We start from the raw sequence: 18,517 nt of genomic DNA, 5'->3' as shown, positions 1-18,517 counted from the left end.
GACTCCCACTCCGGCACACCTGCTGCTCATGGGGGCGATCAGAGTCCACTGGTCGGTGTCTGGGCTGTAGCACTCAGCTGTGAGCAGATACTCCGCCCCGTTGAAGCCACCACAGATGTAAACCTGTAATAAGAAAGAATATTCTAATTTAGTTTATATATTCCATTTTATTTCATTGTACTTTAATTGTCTTGTCTGTTAATGTTGATGGACCAAAGGACCCAGACAAAATCCTTGTATATGCAGCTGACTTGATGAAGACATTTCTGATTCTGAATGATACCCACCTTGCCGTGGAGGGCTGCTGCCCCGGCGCGGCCCCTGTGCTCCAGCATGGGTGAGATCACTGTCCACTGGTTGGTTTCAGGCTCGTAGCGCTCGGCGGTGTTCAGATGCCCGTGTCCGTCTCTCCCTCCCATGGCGTAGATACAGCCGTCCAACACGACCACGCTGAGCCCACTGCGGCATGAGTGCATGGGAGCCGCCTGCAGCCAGCTGCGAGTGACGGGGTTGAACCTGCGCACACTGCTGAGACGCTCTCTGCGGCCGTATTTGCCACCGACGCAGTAGACCAGACCGCGGAGATAAGCGGTGCCATGGAAGTGGTGCCGTGGACTCTCCCCCTCAACGCTCACGTCCATCCATCCACCGGCTCGGATATCGTAAGCCTCCATGGTCAGTTTGACGCAAGTCTGGCCTCCGATGGCCAATAGGACCTCCTGGGGCAGGCGTGGACGCATCAGGGGGTTTGGGAGCCTGTCGGAGCCAGGGGGGTTCAGGACGCTGAGGATGAGGGGCCTGCAGGCTTGGCTGTCCCTCACCACAGGGTTGTTCTGGACGTTGTTCAGGAAGTAGTCAGGCCTCATCAAGCCTATGCGAACCTGGGAAGAGACAAGCAGACAGCAGGTACAACTTAGACATCGGTTGTAGACAGTTTCTGTTGCTAGGGAACAGTTTGGACCCAAATGTTTGAGAACCACTGTACTAGGGAACCTAGTGTTGTTTTAATGTATTGCAATGCACAGTTATACAATTAGTTACCTTGGGCAGCAGCAAAGGGATGTGTGTTTTACGCTCCTCACGGGAGTGGTCGATCCAACGGAGGACGGCCTCGAACACCGTCTCCTCGCTCTTCACGTTCAGGTCATCCCTCTCGATGATGTCCACCAGTTGCTGCAGGGACAGCTCCACAAACTCCTGTGAGACGTGCAACATCTCCTCAAAGTGGCACACGATGAAGAGATGGGCCTTGCGCATCAGGTCAGGGCAGCAGTAGATGTCCGCAAACCTCCAGATGCCGACACAGTTTTCCAGAGACAGCTGGCCTTCTAGGAAGTCAGAGCACGCTCCTACTATGCCAGTGACGAGAAGCTGGTCTGCAGCCACCAGAAGCTCTTCCACGTTCTCTGCTGTCACCGGCACAAAGTGTGTGTAGGAGTACTCTATGATGAGCTGCATCATAGCCGCGGACACCCCAGGGATGGTGTAGACTTGTTTCTCTGAGTCACTCCAGCGAGTGAAGAGGGCTCTGTGGGACGCAGAGTATAGAGATATCTGATCAGTAAGCAACATTCTATCCTGTGTACTAATATATATTCACTGTAGAAGTATAGGGTCTTAGCGCAGTAGAGGTATAGTATGTTTTTACAGTAGAAGTACAGTATAGTATCTTTTTACAGTAGAAGTACAGTATAGTATCTGTTTACAGTAGAAGTACAGTATGGTATCTGTTTACTAACCAAGCTAACCTGAACCAAGCTAAACTTACCTGAAATAGGTGCTGCAGCCACACAGGATGTTCTTGTGGGCGTTAAACTCAGTGCTGTTGACTTTAATAACCACATCACAGAGACTTCCCTCCAGACGCAGCTCATTAAGGATTGTACAGGACATTGTTTCCTTTTCCATGTGGTGATTTTTAAATTGTATCTACAGTATATATTCAAGCTTACAGACAAGTAGCCGGAAACAACAAGTGATATCTTCACTTGTCTTCTGAGATCTGAGCCCTTCTGAGAGAATTGTTGAATATATACTGTACACAAATATTCTAGAATGTTTGATTATGACATCATACTGTGACATCACAAATGTTCTAGAATGTTCTATTATGACATCATACTGTGACATCACAAATGTTCTAGAATGTTTGATTTTTGACATCATACTGTGACATCACAAATGTTCTAGAATGTTCTATTATGACATCATACTGTGACATCACAAATGTTCTAGAATGTTTGATTATGACATCATACTGTGACATCACAAATGTTCTAGAGTGTTTGATTATGACATCATACTGTGACATCACAAATGTTCTAGAATGTTCTATTACATCATACTGTGACATCAGAAATGTTCTAGAATGTTTGATTATGACATCATACTGTGACATCACAACGGAACATGTTTGAGGTCCATTTGAATAATTTAAAAAATATGTTGACATTAAAAAAGAACAAATAAAATGATACAAAAACTACATAAAACAATGATACAAATTATAATAAAATATTTAAGTAAAATGTATAGAAATAAAGAAAAATAAGACAATGAAATAAAGATAATAATTAATTTAAAAGCTATTTTAAAAAGGTAAGTTTTGAGCAGTGCCAACCGAGTTTCAAGTTTCAAGTTTCAAGTTTCTTTAATAGTTGTCATACAGAAGTACAGAATACTTTTATACAAAATGCTTCTTACTGTTACGCTCCAGAGACTGTGCTAGACAAGATAAGTATGAAATAAAATAAAATAAGGTAGCATGTAAAAAGAAGTAAAAATAGAGGTCACAGTGTTCAGTATAGACATATGTACAATGTTCAATGCAGACTAGAGGTAACTGAGTTACCATACAATATACAATATACTATGCAATATACTAATATACAATACTATATAGTGCAAAGCAGAATGGGATGAGGTACAATTTAGGTACAATTTACAGTAAGGTGTACTAAAAACCGATATTGTCTGAATTACTAGAAGAAAGAAATGCACCACCTTTGGCTGATAGTAATTTATTAATTTCTTAGGATTTCTTTTGGTCTAATACATGTTTAAGGTTCTTAGATGGATCCCCTGCTGCCTCCTCCTCCTCTTCTTCCTCCTCATCCTCTTCCTCCTAATCCTCCTACTCCTCCTACTCTTCCTCATCTTCCTCCTCCTCCTCCTCCTCTTCCTCCTCCTCCTAATCCTCCTCCTCCTCTTCCTCCTCCTGCTCCTCCTCTTCCTCCTCCTCCTCCTCCTAATCCTCCTCTTCCTCCTCCTCCTGCTCCTAATCCTCCTCTTCCTCCTCTTCCTAATCCTCCTCTTCCTCCTCCTCCTCCTCCTGCTCCTAATCCTCCTCCTCCTGCTCCTAATCCTCCTCTTCCTTTTCCTCCTCCTGCTCCTAATCCTCCTCTTCCTCCTTCTCCTCCTCCTCCTCCTGCTCCTAATCCTCCTCCTCCTCCTTCTCCTCCTCCTCCTCCTGCTCCTAATCATCCTCCTCCTGCTCTTAATCCTCCTCTTCCTCCTCCTCCTGCTCCTCCTCCTGCTCCTAATCCTCCTCTTCCTCCTCCTCCTGCTCCTCCTCCTGCTCCTAATCCTCCTCCTCCTCCTGCTCCTCCTCCTGCTCCTCCCCCTAATCCTCCTCCTCCTCCTGCTCCTCCTCCTCCTGCTCCTCCTCCTAATCATCCACCTCCTCCTGATGATGTTTTAGTAATATTGATGAGCATTCTAAAAGCAATTCTTAAAAAGATTCAATTTTAAAAACAATCTTAAATTGTATTTAACACTGTATTTTGTATTTTGCTTTGTTTTTTTGTTTTCTGTTTCTTTGCTTGCATGTCATTTTAGCCATCTTAATTGTTAGTTTCATTGTGTATTGTATGTTGAGTACTGACTTTTAATAATTCTGTTTTGCAATAATTGTTTTTGTATGTTTTTTTGTGTGGACCCCACCTCCTCCTCCTCCTGCTCCTCCTCCTCCTCTTCCTGCTCCTCCTCCTCCTCCTGCTCCTCCTGCTCCTCCTCCTGCTCCTTATCCTCCTCCTGCTCCTCCTCCTCCTCCTCCTCCTCCTCCTCCTCCTCCTCCTCCTCCTCCTCCTCCTCCTCCTAATCCTTTCCTCCTCCTCCTCCTAATCCTTTCCTCCTCCACGGGGAGCGGTGTACTGGCTCATGTTAGGCAGGCCATGCATTATGCAGCAGCTTAGGCCACCGCGCTGGGTCTTCATGTCCTCTGCTACAGTCCACCTGTCGCTGCTCTGGTCGTAGCGCTCCACGTTGTTGGAGATGGAGGTTAAGCTGAAGTCACTGTAGCCTCCGACCACGAAGAGCAGGCCGTCCAGCACCCCGATGCCAGGGTATCTGTGGGGGGTGAGCGTGGCGGGCAGGGCACGCCAGGAGTCAGTCAAGGGGCTGTAGGCCTCCACGCTACGCAGGACGTTTCTACCGTCCCACCCTCCCACCTGAGGACAGGACACATGAGAGGAATGTTTTAGTGTGTGGTTAAGGCAGGCAGACATGTTATTAATCCACTTAGGCAAATGAGGGCATCACAGCAGCATTGCAAGTCTAATGATACATATCTATATAAAAAATATCTAGTATAAAGCATTTGTCTCCCTGTGCACCTACCGCATAGACTTGTCCTCCGTATGCAGCGACTCCCACTCCGCCACGCCTGCTGCTCATGGGGGCGATCAGAGTCCACTGGTCGGTGTCTGGGCTGTAGCACTCAGCTGTGAGCAGATACTCCGCCCCGTTGAAGCCACCACAGATGTAAACCTGTAATAAGAAAGAATATTCTAATTTAGTTTATATATTCCATTTTATTTCATTGTACTTTAATTGTCTTGTCTGTTAATGTTGATGGACCAAAGGACCCAGACAAAATCCTTGTATGTGCAGCTGACTTGATGAAGACATTTCTGATTCTGAATGATACCCACCTTGCCGTGGAGGGCTGCTGCCCCGGCGCGGCCCCTGTGCTCCAGCATGGGTGAGATCAGTGTCCACTGGTTGGTTTCAGGCTCGTAGCGCTCGGCGGTGTTCAGATCCCTGTGTCCGTCTCTCCCTCCCATGGCGTAGATACAGCCGTCCAACACGACCACGCTGAGCCCACTGCGGCGTGAGTGCATGGGAGCCGCCTGCAGCCAGCTGCGAGTGACGGGGTTGAACCTGCGCACACTGCTGAGACGCTCTCTGCCGCCGTATCTGCCACCGACGCAGTAGACCAGACCGCGGAGATAAGCGGTGCCGTGGAAGGCCCGGGGACTCTCCCCCTCAACGCTCACGTCCATCCATCCACCGGCTCGGATATCGTAAGCCTCCATGGTCAGTTTGCCGCGAGTCTGGCCTCCGATGGCCAATAGAACCTCCTGGGGCAGGCGTGGACGCATCAGGGGGTTTGGGAGCCTGTCGGAGCCAGGGGGGTTCAGGACGCTGAGGATGAGGGGCCTGCAGTCGTGGCTGTCCCTCACGACAGGGTTGTTCTGGACGTTGTTCAGGAAGTAGTCAGGCCTCATCAAGCCCATGCGAACCTGGGAAGAGACAAGCAGACAGCGGGTACAACTTAGACATCGGTTGTAGACGGTTTCTGTTGCTAGGGAACAGTTTGGACCCAAATGTTTGAGAACCACTGTACTAGGGAACCTAGTGTTGTTTTAATGTATTGCAATGCACAGTTATACAATTAGTTACCTTGGGCAGCAGCAAAGGGATGTGTGTTTTACGCTCCTCACGGGAGTGGTCGATCCAACGGAGGACGGCCTCGAACACCGTCTCCTCGCTCTTCACGTTCAGGTCATCCCTCTCGATGATGTCCACCAGTTGCTGCAGGGACAGCTCCACAAACTCCTGTGAGACGTGCAACATCTCCTCAAAGTGGCACACGATGAAGAGATGGGCCTTGCGCATCAGGTCAGGGCAGCAGTAGATGTCCGCAAACCTCCAGATGCCGACACAGTTTTCCAGAGACAGCTGGCCTTCTAGGAAGTCAGAGCACGCTCCTACTATGCCAGTGACGAGAAGCTGGTCTGCAGCCACCAGAAGCTCTTCCACATTCTCTGCTGTCACCGGCACAAAGTGTGTGTAGGAGTACTCTATGATGAGCTGCATCATAGCCGCGGACACCCCAGGGATGGTGTAGACTTGTTTCTCTGAGTCGCTCCAGCGAGTGAAGAGGGCTCTGTGGGATGCAGAGTATAGAGATATCTGATCAGTAAGCAACATTCTATCCTGTGTACTAATATATATTCACTGTAGAAGTATAGGGTCTTAGCACAGTAGAGGTATAGTATCTTTTTACAGTAGAAGTACAGTATAGTATCTTTTTACAGTAGAAGTACAGTATAGTATCTGTTTACAGTAGAAGTACAGTATGGTATCTGTTTACTAACCAAGCTAACCTGAACCAAGCTAACCTGAACCAAGCTAAACTTACCTGAAATAGGTGCTGCAGCCACACAGGATGTTCTTGTGGGCGTTAAACTCAGTGCTGTTGACTTTAATAACCACATCACAGAACCTTCCCTCCAGACGCAGCTCATTAAGGATTGTACAGGACATTGTTTCCTTTTCCATGTGGTGATTTTTAAATTGTATCTACAGTATATATTCAAGCTTACAGACAAGTAGCCGGAAACAACAAGTGATATCTTCACTTGTCTTCTGAGATCTGAGCTCTTCTGAGAGAATTGTTGAATATATACTGTACACAAATATTCTAGAATGTTTGATTATGACATCACAGTGTGACATCACAAATGTTCTAGAATGTTCTATTATGACTTCATACTGTGCCATCACAAATGTTCTAGAATGTTTGATTATGACATCATACTGTGACATCACAAATGTTCTAGAATGTTTGATTATGACATCATACTGTGACATCACAAATGTTCTAGAGTGTTTTATTATGACATCATACTGTGACATCACAAATGTTCTAGAATGTTCTATTACATCATACTGTGACATCAGAAATGTTCTAGAATGTTTGACATCATACTGTGACATCACAACGGAACATGTTTGAGTTCCATTTGAATAATTTAAAAAATATGTTGACATTAAAAAAGAACAAATAAAATGATATAAAAACTACATAAAACAATGATACAAATTATAATAAAATATTTAAGTAAAATGTATAGAAATAAAGAAAAATAAGACAATGAAATAAAGATAATAATTAATTTAAAAGCTATTTTAAAAAGGTACGTTTTGAGCAGTGCCAACCGAGTTTCAAGTTTCAAGTTTCTTTAATAGTTGTCATACAGAAGTACAGAATACTTTTATACAAAATGCTTCTTACTGTTACGCTCCAGAGACTGTGCTAGACAAGATAAGTATGAAATAAAATAAAATAAGGTAGCATGTAAAAAGAAGTAAAAATAGAGGTCACAGTGTTCAGTATAGACATATGTACAATGTTCGATGCAGACTAGAGGTAACTGAGTTACCATACAATATACAATATACTATGCAATATACTAATATACAATACTATATAGTGCAAAGCAGAATGGGATGAGGTACAATTTAGGTACAATTTACAGTAAGGTGTGCGAGTTGTAGTGCAAATCCTTTACCAATAAATATAAAGTGTGTTTAGGTGATCTAAAGTGTGGAGAGTGGGTGCTGCAGTGTGTTGTTTGTTTAAAGTGAGTGTGTGCGTGTGGATGTGTGTGCTGTGTGCATTTGATGGTTGTTGCATAGTGTTTATTGTTCGTTGAGCAGCCTGATGGCCTGGGGATAGAAGCTTCTTCTGAGTCTTTCTGTGCTCGCCTTGAGACTCCGGTATCGCTTGCCTGACCGCAGCAGTTCAAAGAGGCAGTTGTTCGGGTGGCTGGAGTCCTTGATGATTCTCTTAGCCTTGCCCCTGCACCGCTTGTTGTAAATGTTCTGGAGGGTGGGAAGCCCCCCTCCAATTGTGCGTTCCGCTGAACGTGTCACTCTTTGTAGTCTGCTTCAGTCTTGTGCAGTGCTATTCCCAAACCAGGAGGTGATGTTGCCAGTCAGGATGCTCTCTATTGTACATGAGTAGAAGTTCTTAAGGATCTTCTGACTGACTTGGAACTTCCTTAGGCGCCTGAGGAAGTAGAGGCGTTGTCGTGCCTTCTTCACAACACTGTCAATGTGTGTGGTCCATGTCAAGTCCTCGGATATGTGGGCTCCCAGGTACTTGAAACTGTTCACTCTCTCAACCGGTGCCCCGTCGATGCTGAGGGGGCTGTAGTCCTTGACCCCCGACCTCCTAAAGTCCACAATCATCTCTTTTGTTTTGCTGACGTTCAGGGAGAGTCTGTTCTCCTGGCACCATCCCGCCAGGACCTTGACCTCTTCCAGGTAGGCCCTCTCGTCGTTTGCAGAGATCAGGCCAACCACTACTGTGTCGTCAGCAAATTTGATGATTGTGTTGTTGCTCCAGATTCAGATTCAGATTCAGACAACTTTATTGGTCCCCGTGGGGCAATTCATATTTGCAGCTTCACCACAAGCAACAAAGACAGACAAACAAACAACAAAACATCTCAACGACAGCACGGAAAATAAAAAGAGAAACACTCCATGTGATACAATCCAGCAATAAAAGTAAAAACAGACAACCAAGTGCAAAAGGCTACTTAAAATGACTACTGTCTGTGTTTAAAAGTCTGATAGCCGAGGGGACAAAAGATTTGGCGTAGCGGTTGGTCCTACTTGGTGGGACGTCATAACGGCGGCCAGAAGGCAACAGTGAAAACCGCTGAGACAGAGCATGGAGAGGTTGATTTGTGATGCTCGTCCCCTTCTTGACAACCTGGTCCGTCCAGAGAGAACATAGGTCTCTCTGTTTTACTCCAATTATTTTGGAGCACACTTTCACAATATACTGTAGGCTGTTCCTATCTTTAATAGACAGGCCACTGAATCGGCAGATAAAAGAAAAACTTAGGAGGCTGTTGGGGAAAATGTGTATATGAAGTGAACTAGTTTAATATGGGTCAACTAAGCAGTACTGAAAGACGGTCTGGCTGATGTTCTTAAAACAACTTTGAGATAGGCAGATAGACATTTCAGTACATCACGTCGTGTGCTTTTAATCTTGTACATCATATCGTGTGCTTTAATCTTGTACATCATATCTTGTCCTTTTCTCTCTTTCATATACACACATATACACACACACATCTCACTAATCTTTTCTCTCTTTCATACACACACATATACACACACACATCTCACTAATCTTGACTCTCTCTTTCATACACACACATATACACACACACATCTCGCTAATCTTGACTCTCTCTTTCACACACATTTCCCCAACAAGGCTTTCAATAAAATAACTATAAAAAGTGCTCAGGATCTTCGCACTAACATTAAAAGAGTTCAGCTTTCTTAGCAGGTAGATCCTCTGCTGACCTTTTTTAGCATGTGTCATATGTGTGTACAGGGAGTAGAGGAGGGGACTCAGAACACAGCCCTGTGGGGCCCCTATGTTGAGGGTGATGGATGAGGAGGTGCAGTTGCCTGCTCTCACCACCTGGGGTCTGCTCGTCAGGAAGTCCAAGACCCACTGGCAGAGGTCATAGTTCAAGCCCAGGTCCCTGAGCTTGGCTATGAGTTTGGAGGGGACTATGGTATTGAATGCTGAGCTGTATATGATGAATAGCATTCTCACATAGTTCCCCTGCCTCTTGTCCAGGTGTGATGCTGCTGTGTGCAGCACATGGGCTATGGCGTCCTCCGTGGACCTGTTGGGGCGGTATGCAAATTGCAGGGGGTCCAGGTTGATGGGGAGGGAGGAACAGATGTAGCCCTTCACTAGCTTCTCAAAGCACTTCATGGCTATGGAGGTGAGAGCTACAGGGCGGTAGTCGTTGAGGCAAGTGGGCGTAGATTTTTTGGGTACAGGGATGATGGTGGACTTCTTCAAACAGGTGGGGATGACAGCCTGTTCTAAGGACAGGTTAAATATGTCAGTGAATACCGGGGCCAGTTGGTCTGCTGTCCTAACAGACTTGGGGTCTGTAGGGTAAGCACTTATTCCCTCCACCCTCAACATTTATGGAGATGTATGGGCCTTTTAAGTCAGTGATAAAAGTGTCTTTCAAGGATAAGTGAGCTCCTGCACTGATTATTATAGTTCAATATTCAATATTTGATCACCAAAACCCCCCAAAAAGCATAAAAAGGCCCATCCCCGCCCAAAAAGGGCCCCCAAAAATAGCACAGGCCCAGTGCCCTTTTCAGCCTTTGAGCACCTGCCCCTCTAAAGTCCTGTGCACGTCCCTGATCAGAATAATATCTTTAATATCACTGATGTTTTCAAACACACAGCTGCAGCAGGACCTCTGATCCCGTTAAGAACGGAGAACAAAATATTAGCATATTTGATTTCGTTAGCGGCACAGACAGATCCACAGCTACATCGTGATTGACACTTTAACGCATTGATCTATTGATGACAGGTAAAATCCATGTTGTGAAAGTCGTTTTAGTGACTGACTGAGTGAGTGGGTCAACAGCTGGCACCCAGCTCCTCTGGTCGTCATAGGGTTACTGACGTGTGCGTTATAGCTACTCTGTGTTAGGGTTAGTGTTACTGACGTGTGCGTTATAGCTACTCCGTGTTAGGGTTAGTGTTACTGACGTGTGCGTTATAGCTACTCCGTGTTAGGGTTAGTGTTACTGACGTGTGCGTTATAGCTACTCCGTGTTAGGGTTAGTGTTACTGACGTGTGCGTTATAGCTACTCCGTGTTAGGGTTAGTGTTACTGACGTGTGCGTTATAGCTACTCCGTGTTAGGGTTAGTGTTACTGACGTGTGCGTTATAGCTACTCCGTGTTAGGGTTAGTGTTACTGACGTGTGCGTTATAGCTACTCCGTGTTAGGGTTAGTGTTACTGACGTGTGCGTTATAGCTACTCCGTGTTAGGGTTAGTGTTACTGACGTGAGCGTTATAGCTACTCCGTAGTGTGCAGTGTAGTGTGTAGTATAGTGTAGTGTGCAGTGTAGTGTGTAGTATAGTGTAGTGTGCAGTGTAGTGTGCAGTGTAGTGTGCAGTGTAGTGTGCAGTATAGTGTAGTGTGCAGTGTAGTGTAGTGTAGTGTGTAGTGTAGTGTAGTGTGCAGTGTAGTGTAGTGTGTAGTATAGTGTAGTGTGCAGTGTAGTGTGTAGACAGTCATCAATGTGGAACGCCCTACCCAAAGCTGTAAAGGAATGTGAATCACTACCCACTTTCAAAACCACTCTCAAAGAACACCTACGGGAGACTGCAATTCGAAACTGGCCCCTGTAAATGTCCTAACACAACCCCCTCCAATGTAGAGTAAATGACCAAGTATGGTTTTGTCAATATTCCAATGTACAGTTTTGCTTGTACAGTTGTACAGTGTCCCCCACCCACCCACCCACCCCTCCTACCCACCCCCCCCCCCCACCCAACCACCTCCAATGTACAGTCCCCCCCCACCCCCACCCGACCTACCCAACCTCCTCCAATGTACAGTTTCTACGTCAAATGTATATACTCTCTTTTTCTGGACTCTTTTTGTATCACAAACAGTACTGTATTTGCAAATCTGGTATGTCATGAATGTATAGATGTAGCAGTACTGTCTATCTGTATGTCATGTATGTCATATATGTTATGATGAATTGAAAATGGGGGACCCTGATGTAAACAAGATGAAAGCCTTTCTCTGGTCTGCATCCCCTTAACAATTGTATGTATTGAGCTGTACTGTACTGTACTGTACCCATTCTGCAATCTGTTAATAAAGTTTTCAATCAATCAATCAATCAATCAATCAATCAATCAATCAATCAATCGACCACCAAAACATGCATATTTTTTTTCCTAGACGCATTTCTGGCAAGACGCTCTCTGATTGGCCGACGCCTGTTTCTATACTGGTTAAGCTTAGGCACTCTTTCGAAGTTGGTTAAGGTTAGAGTTTGTCTTAGAGCGTGACGATAGAACGCCAGGTAGTTTGCAGGCTGTTAGACGTGGAAATGGGCAAAGACACAGCTCGTCACGCGATTGGGCAAACGCGTCAGTGGCCAATCAGAGAGCGTCAGTCAGTGGCCAATCAGAGAGCGTCTGCCAGTGCCAATCAGAGAGCGTCTGCCAGAAATGCGTCTAGGAAAAAAAATAACCGCATTTTGAGGAGACGCTCTCTGATTGGCTAGCCGCGTACAGCGAAGCCCCTCTCTGTTTGGTTGAGCGAAGCCCCTCTCTGATTGGTTGAGCGAAGCCCCTCTCTGATTGGTTTAGCTCCTCACGCCCCGAGGCGAGCGAAATATGTTATGTTCGAATCCATGAATACATATTTATCAAAACAACTACCAGATTCACTCATAACGTTATTTCGCGTGACAAGACAGCCCAGCTGTCAGAAACTGTACATTGTAACGTTATATAACATAACGTTATATAATGTTATTTCGCGTTTTATTCATAACATGGTACAGTAAGTGGGGAGTGTAAACATTTATAGTTAAAGACAGTAGAGCTTGAGTACTTTCGATAGGGCTTTGATTCAAACCGGTGCATGAGATGAGGTTTTATATGTAGAACATGGTACAGTAAGTGGGGAGTGTAAACATTTATAGTTGTGAATGAATGAATGAAAACTTTATTTAACAGATTGCAGAATGGGTACAATACAGTACGGCTCAATACATACAATTGTTAAGGGGATGCAGACCAGAGAAAGACGTTTGTCTTGTTTCCATCAGGGTCCCCCATTTTCAATTCATATAGACATTTATGACATACACAACATACATGACATTTATGGCATAGGGACATATAGGTATTTAGTACTGATACTGATAGTACCCAACCCCACCCCACCTACCCAACCTCCTCCAATGTACAGTTTCTATGTCAAATGTATGTCAGTATTCCAATGTACAGTGTGTGTCCCCCCTACCCAACCCCCCCCCCCCCCACCTCCAATGTACAGCCCCACCCCACCTACCCAACCTCCCCCAATGCACAGTTTCTATGTCAAATGTATATACACTCTTTTTCTGGATTTTTTTAGTATCACAAACAGTACTGTATTTGAAAATCTGGTATGTCATAAATGTATAGATGTAGCAGTACTGACTATCTGTATGTCGTGTGTGTCATATGATGAATTGAAAATGGGGGACCCTGATGGAAACAAGACGAAAGTCTTTCTCAGGTCTGCATCCTCTTAACAATTGTATGTATTGAGCCGTACTGTACTGTACCCATTCTGCAATCTGTTAATAAACTTTGGTAGCACTTTATAATAACACCCTGTTATAATACATTTATAAGGTATTTGTAGATAATGAACTAATCATGAACAAACCATTTATATACATTCATAAATGATTATTAGATCATTTATAACTATATTTGTATACCATTTACAAAGTATTTATAACGCATTAGTGGATAATGAACTAATCATGAACAAACCATTTATATACATTCATAAATGATTATTAAATCATTTATAACTATATTTGTATAACATTTACAGATTAGTTCTACATTATTTATTATAACTCATTATCAACATTGTTTGTACTTGATTTGTTCATCATTAAATAATGTTGTTTAATGTGTAGTAACACATTTGTAGATGCTTTGAAAAATAGATATGAAAAAACGACTATAGTGTATCTCCATTTATTTTTCATGTTCAACAAATGATTTGTTAAGACATTCATAAAACATCTATAAATCATTTGCAGATGCTATCGTGGGGGCCAATCTAAAGTGAAGCATTCATCATTAACAAGTGTCTAATACAGTTAATTATTTGTTGACTTTTTCATCACATGTTACAAATGTTGTAGGCAGCTTTCGGATACACCCTTCTTTGTGACATCAAACAGTGACAGAATTAGGACTAAAGATAAATGCAATTTTATTAACATATAAAATACATGTGCATGACATATAGTGTAACATCGGGGGGCACTAGGACCCAGGAGTACCCTGGCCAGGTAGAGTATCTAGAGAGGAAGTCTCACGCGAGCGAGACTTGACGTCACGTGTGTTGCACTGTTGCGTCTGTTTGAATGAGATGCTTCCACCTGCAGAACCCCAGATCCCCGCAGGCTGAGGACAGCCGCAGGCTGAGGATCCGCAGGCTGAGGACGCTCGGTTCCATTGGCTGATTTGGGTCACGTGACCGTTGTTGCACCCAATGGCTGAGGGGACCCGCAGGCTGAGGACGCTCGCTTCCATTGGCTGATTTGGGTCACGTGATTTGGAGCGGCGGAAAGGAACCAAAAAATAATAATAATAAACACTGAACAGACGTAGACAAAATGGGGGCATCTTTGGACACCCCTGCGGCTTGTCCTTTGTGTAGTTATGCATATCGGGACCCGATCACGTTGAAGTGCAAGCATCGTTTCTGCAAGTTTCTGGAGTGACTTCGCGACCGGTCCGTTTTATTGTCCCGAGTGGCGGTGCAACACCTCGTACAAGATTGATTGATTGATTGATTGATTGATTGAAAAGTTTATTAACAGATTGCAGAATGGGTACAGTACAGTACAGCTCAACAATACACAGACCAGAGAAAGACTTTCGTCTTGTTTACATCAGGGTCCCCCATTTTCAATTCATCATAAATGTACAGTTCCCTCCCCCTTGTATATATTTACTGTATGTCACAAATGTAACAGTACTGCATGGTCTGCATCCCCTTAACAATTGTGTGTATTGCGCTGTACTGCATTCTGCAATCTGTTAATAAAGTTTTCAATCAATCAATCAATCAATCCGGGCCTGTGACGTCACTGTACCCATTCTGCAATCTGTTAATAAAGTTTTCAATCAATCAATTAATCAATCAATCAATCAATCAATCCGGGCCTGTGACGTCACTGTACCCATTCTGCAATCTGTTAATAAAGTTTTCAATCAATCAATCAATCAATCCGGGCCTGTGACGTCACTGTACCCATTCTGCAATCTGTTAATAAAGTTTTCAATCAATCAATTAATCAATCAATCAATCAATCCGGGCCTGTGACGTCACTGTACCCATTCTGCAATCTGTTAATAAAGTTTTCAATCAATCAATCAATCAATCAATCAATCAATCAACCAATCAATCAAACAATCAATCAATCAATCGGTCACTGTACCCATTCTACAATCTGTTAATAAAGTTTTCAATCAATCAATCAGGGCCTGTGGCGGTCACGTGTACCCATTCTGCAATCTGTTAATAAAGTTTTCAATCAATCAATCAATCAATCCCGCAGTGCAACGTGACCCAAATCAGCCAATGCCCGCAGTGCAACACTCCAATTCAGCCATTGGGTGGGACGGTCACGTGACCCAAATCAGCCAATGGAAGCGAGCGTCCTCAGCCTGCGGATCCTCAGCCTGCGGCTGTCCTCAGCCTGCGGGGATCTGGGGTTCTGCAGGTGGATAGTATTGGTTTGAATGGAAGCACAAGTTATCCGTGCTGCGTCTATACTTTCGATTTTAATAAGGTATGAGCAGGTTAAACACCTTTTTTTGTTGGTAAATCTATTCCATCATTTCCGACCTACAAACAACTCTTATGTTGTGTAGACGTTCGTGTAGATGTGGTGGCCGCTAACGTTACATGTGTTCCTAATGTGTGCTCAGTGTGCTCAGTGATGATGACACGACACAAATAATTATTACTCTTGTGTGTCGTGTCGAACAAATGTAACGTTAGCGGCCACCACATCTACACGAACGTCTACACAACATAAGAGTTGTTTGTAGGTCGGAAATGATGGAATAGATTTACCAACAAAAAAAGGTGTTTAACCTGCTCATCCCTTATTAAAAGCGAAAGTATAGACGCAGCACGGATAACTTGTGCTTCCATTCAAACAGACGGCAACAGTGCAACACACGTGACACAACATACTCTACCTGGCCAGGGTACTCCTGGGTCCTAGTGCCCCCCGATGTTACACTATGTCATGCACATGTATTTTATATGTTAATAAAATTGCATTTATCTTTAGTCCTAATTCTGTCACTGTTTGATGTCACAAAGAAGGGTGTATCCGAAAGCTGCCTACAACATTTGTAACATGTGATGAAAAAGTAAACAAATAATTAACTGTATTAGACACTTGTTAATGATGAATAGGCTTCACTTTAGATTGGCCCCCACGATAGCATCTGCAAATGATTTATAAATGTTTTATGAATGTCTTAACAAATCATTTGTTGAACATGAAAAATAAATGGAGATACACTATAGTCGTTTTTTCATATCCATTTTTCAAAGCATCTACAAATGCGTTACTACACATTAAACAACATTATTTAATGATGAACAAATCAAGTACAAACAATGTTGATAATGAGTTATAAATAATGTAGAACTAATCTGTAAATGTTATACAAATATAGTTATAAATTATTTAATAATCATTTATGAATGTATATAAATGGTTTGTTCATGATTAGTTCATTATCCACTAATGCGTTATAAATACTTTGTAAATGGTATACAAATATGGTTATAAATGATTTAATAATCATTTATGAATGTATATAAATGGTTTGTTCATGATTAGTTCATTATCTACAAATACGTTATAAATGTATTATAACAGGGTGTTATTATAAAGTGCTACCTAAACTTTTCAATCAATCAATCAATCAATACATTTGTGACATAAATGGTATTCAAATATACAGTACTGTTACCCCTAGATCCTGACAGAGTATATACATATGATGGGGAGGGGACTGTACATTAGGAGGGGGTGGGTGGGCGGGAGAGAAATATACATACGGCGGGGAGGGAATATATACATGCGGTGGGGAGGAGACTGTCTATTAGGAGGTGGTGGGGGTTTTGGGCATTTACGGTGGCCAGTTTCGAATTGCAGCCTCCTGTAGGTGCTCTTTAAGAGCGGTTTTGAATGTGGGTAGTGATTCACATTCCTTTACAGCTTTGGGTAGGGCGTTCCACATTGTTGTGGCATAATTGCGAAACATGTTTAGTCCCTTGTTTGAGCCGAATCTGGGTTTAACATGATTTGTTGAGCTTCCTCTGGTGTTTGATTGATTGATTGAAAACTTTATTAACAGATTGCAGAATGGGTACAATACAGTACAGCTCAATACACACAATTGTTAAGGGGATGCAGACCAGAGAACGACTTTCGTCTTGTTTACATCAGGGTCCCCCATTTTCAATTCATCAGGACATATATGACATACATGACATACAGATAGTCAGTACTGCTACATCTATACATTTATGACATACCAGATTTGCAAATACAGTACTGTTTGTGATACAGAAGGAGTCAGGAAAAGGGAGTATATACATTTGACGTAGAAACTGTACATTGGAGGAGGTTGGGTGGGGGGGGTTGGGTACACTGGGATATTGACAACCATACTGGGTAATCTACATTGGAGGTGGTTGGGGGGGGGGGCACACTGTATAAACAAGCAAAACTGTACATTGAGGGGGGGGGGGGGGAGACACTGTACAAACAAACAAAATTGTACATTGGACTATTGACAAAACCATACTAGGTAAATGACTGTACATTGGAGGGGGTTGGGTTAGGATATTTACAGGGGCCAGTGTTGAATTGCAGTCTCCCGTAGGTGTCCCTTGAGAGAGGTTTTGAAAGTGGGTAGTGATCCACATTCCTTTACAGCTATGGGTAGGGCGTTCCACATTGATGTGGCATAATTGCGAAACGTGTTTAGTCCCTTATTTGAGCCGAATCTGGGTTTAACATGATTTGTGGAGCTCCCTCTGGTGTTGTGATCGTGGTATTCACTGACCTTTGGGAAGTATTTTGACATGTACATGGGACATGTAGTGGTTGTGGTATTCACTGACCTTTGGGAAGTATTTTGACATGTACATGGGTACCCCGGTCGTATAGTGTATCTTGTAGACCAGGCCCATTGCAAGTTGCTGTACTCTGTCGTCTACTCTAAGCCATCCTAGGTTGTCAAAGTGGGCATGGGTGAGGTGGGTTCTGGGGTTCAGGTCAAGTAGTAGTCTGACCAGTTTGTTTTGTGATGTTTGTAATTTTGTTTTAAGCGCCTTTGAGGTGCTTTGGTACCATGAGGTGCACGCATAGTCGTAGTACCCTTGAATGAGTGCTCCTGCCAGAGTCTTCAGGGTATTCTTGTTTACCAGAGAGGAGATCCGGTACAAGAATCTAGTTCATTGGTTGACTTTTTTTATTACATTGGATGCCATTTTGTCACAGGAAAGATTTGCCTCTAGGATGGAACCCAGGTAGGTAATTTCGTCTTTCCTTGTGACAGTATTGTCACCCACTGTAACTGAGAAGCCGTCGGTCTTGCTGAGTTTGTTATTTGAACCGAAGAGAATGGACTCTGTTTTGCCCATGTGTAATGATAGTTTGTTATCAGCGAGCCATATGCAGATTTTGCCTAGTTCCGAGCTGAGGGTTTTTTCAACCTGCAACTTGTTCTTGTCAGAGACCAGCAGGGCTGAGTCGTCCGCAAACAGGAACAAGTTGCAGTCACAGGCTGACGACATG

This window comes from Notolepis coatsorum, assembly GCF_963971535.1.
Source record: "Notolepis coatsorum genome assembly, chromosome: 11".
Classification (NCBI taxonomy): domain Eukaryota; kingdom Metazoa; phylum Chordata; class Actinopteri; order Aulopiformes; family Paralepididae; genus Notolepis; species Notolepis coatsorum.
Note: the sequence above shows the minus strand (reverse complement) of the source record.